Source organism: Eptesicus fuscus, chromosome 6 (assembly GCF_027574615.1).
Source record: "Eptesicus fuscus isolate TK198812 chromosome 6, DD_ASM_mEF_20220401, whole genome shotgun sequence".
NCBI lineage: Eukaryota > Metazoa > Chordata > Mammalia > Chiroptera > Vespertilionidae > Eptesicus > Eptesicus fuscus.
Genome location: NC_072478.1, coordinates 48197072 through 48199723, shown reverse-complemented (window position 1 = coordinate 48199723; position 2652 = coordinate 48197072). Strand labels below are relative to the sequence as shown.

At 37.7% G+C, this 2652-nt stretch overlaps 2 pseudogenes; one reads left to right on the top strand and one right to left on the bottom strand.

The window, feature by feature from the left end:
* Positions 1-245: 245 nt before the first annotated feature.
* On the bottom strand, positions 246-578 carry LOC103290633 (60S ribosomal protein L30-like; annotated as a pseudogene).
* A 1473-nt stretch (positions 579-2051) lies between these two features.
* Positions 2052-2380, top strand: LOC114231569 (60S ribosomal protein L36a-like; annotated as a pseudogene).
* Positions 2381-2652: the final 272 nt, after the last annotated feature.

The window sequence follows — 2652 nt, the reverse complement described above, 5'->3', positions numbered from 1 at the left end:
AATGAAAAATAAAAAAAATTATTTTTAAAAATCAATAAAATATTTGTCATCATATATCTGAGCAACATTCCCCATTACCCTATCAAAAATATTAATACAATCTTTTGAATTATTTCCATAAATCAAGTCTATGATAGTTCATAAAAACAACTGAGGGTTTTAGTGCCTGAATAAGAAAATCTACTTTTTTCTTTTTTTTAAACCAAGCTCTGGCCAGTTTTATTAAAGAAAAAATTTTGCATGATTTACTTTACACCAGTCTATTCTGGCATGCTTCTAATGAAATCAGAATCACCTGGATCAATGATAATCAGTGTGCATACTCTGTAGTATTTCCCACACGCTGTGCCCAATACAATCTCTTTACCACTGTAGTGATGGACACCGGTCTTGGCAACCTGGCATAGTACTCTGTTTCAGATTTCCTCAAGACTGGACATTGTTGGTGAGGATGACCAGGTTCACTTTGTCTGATCATCTTCAGAGTCTGCTAGCACATACTTTCCACTTTTCATAACAAGTTGGAGCCTAGAGTTGATCAACTCCCATGACTTTTTTGTCTTTTTTGCTGCCACCATCTCCCTGCCTTAAGTGGGAGACAGCCCCCAACCAAGAGCAGCCACCAAGATGGCTGGGGAGGGAGAAAGGAAGGAGTTCCCACAATAAGAAGAATTACTTTTACCAAAAAGAAAAAGTAAAGAATTGGGATGAAACTAGCCCAGGGGAAAAAGAGAAATCACATTACCTTGGCAAAAGAAGTAGCTCTGGATCATCTATTTATAGCAGTTGTTCAAATTCTAGGTGATCATAGTTCTTCTCTGAAACAATACTCTCTTTTAAAAGGAGAAAAAAATCCAAATGTAGAATAACTCATTACTTCTTTACTGTTCTTACCACTTAATTTCTGTATATGTTGTCTAGAAATAGAAAATATCTGGAAAGAAAAATATAACCATTAGAGAATATTCTAATTTTTTTAAGGCTAGATTTATTTCAATCTTGATAGTCACATTGAAGCACATGATTACTCTACAAATGATCCAAGTAAAATATGTGTTTTAAGATCTTTACTGATCTGTTGACATTATATACCAGTTTAATAAAACAGTTTTATTTTCTTATTATTTTTAAATATATTTTTTATTGATTTCAGAGAGGAAGGGAGAGGAGAAAGAGATAGAAACATCAATAATGAGAGAGAATCATTGATTGGCTGCCTCTTGCACACCCCATACTGGAGATTGAGCCCACAACCCAGGCATATGCCCTGACCAAGAATCAAACCGTGACCTCTTGGTTCATAGGTCAAAGCTCAACCACTAAACCATACCAGCCGGGCCAGTAAAACAGTTTTATAAAAGGAAACCCATATGAAGTAGACCAATAGTGGGCAACTATAAGTGTATTTTACTTTTGTATCTCCGTAAGTGGAAGATTGGAAATATATTCCATTTACCTTTACTCCCGTTTTAGAGATAGATGTACAGGAAAAGTAAGAAATTTAGTCACCAAACTTACATTTTTAAATATATTTTTATTGATTTCAGAGAGGAAGAGAGAGGGGGAGAGAGAGAGAGAGATCAGTGATCACAGATCAACTGCCTCCTGCATGCTCCCTCTCCTATACTGGGGACCAAGCACACAACTGGGGCTTGTGCCCTGACTGAGAATCCAACCATGACCTCCTGGTTCATAGGTCACACCAGCTGGGCCAAAATTACATTTTAAGAGAAACAAGTTTGAAGGGAGTCTGGAAGTGAATATGCACAGAGCTACCTGGTCTGGGGTACACAGAAGTAGGGTTTGTGGATACATTGGAAAACATGGTTCTGTCTGGCTTCTGCCCAGTTTCCCAACAATACTTGGGCCTGGTCCCTGTCCCTCTGAGCCTTCAAGGAACTAAGCCTCTTTCATACAACCAACTAGAGTTCAGGGACTCTGTTGTTAAAATATACATGAGCAAGTTATTTTCCTGGCTTTAAAGCCACGTGGGTTGTTTATGTTGTAATTGAAAATGGCAAGCTTTCCCTGCCAATAGTGCTCTCATAAACATGGTGAACATTCCTAAAACTCGCCAAACTTTCTGTAAGAAGTGTGGCAAGCATCAACCCCACAAAGCAACACAGGACAAGAAGGGAAAGGATCCTCTGTATGCACAGGGAAAGCGGTGTTATGGCAGGAAGCAGAGTGGCTATGATGGGCAGACTAAGCCAATCCCCCCACCCCCCCAAAAAAGGCTAAAACTACCAAGAAGATTGTGCTGAGTCTCAAATGCATTGAGCCCAACTGCAGACCTAAGAGAAAGCTGGCTATTAAGAGGTGCAAGCATTTTGAACTGGGAGGAGATAAAAAGAGAAAGGGTCAAGTGATCCAGTTCTAAGTTTCATATTTTGTTTTATTATATGACAATAAAATCTTGATATGTTCACTTCAAAAAATGGCAAAATCTCTGTTGGGTTTACTTGGTGAACAATAATCAAGAATAATACAAAAGGAAAAATATCTTAATTGGGAGGAGAAGAATGAAAAGCTGCTTCAATTTCATGAATGTGTTGTTGGAATTTATACATAGACAATTTATATATGTTCATGAAATGCAGCCAGATTTCCTTCAAGACGTACATCTGCAACATTTTTTGAGAGCAGACATAT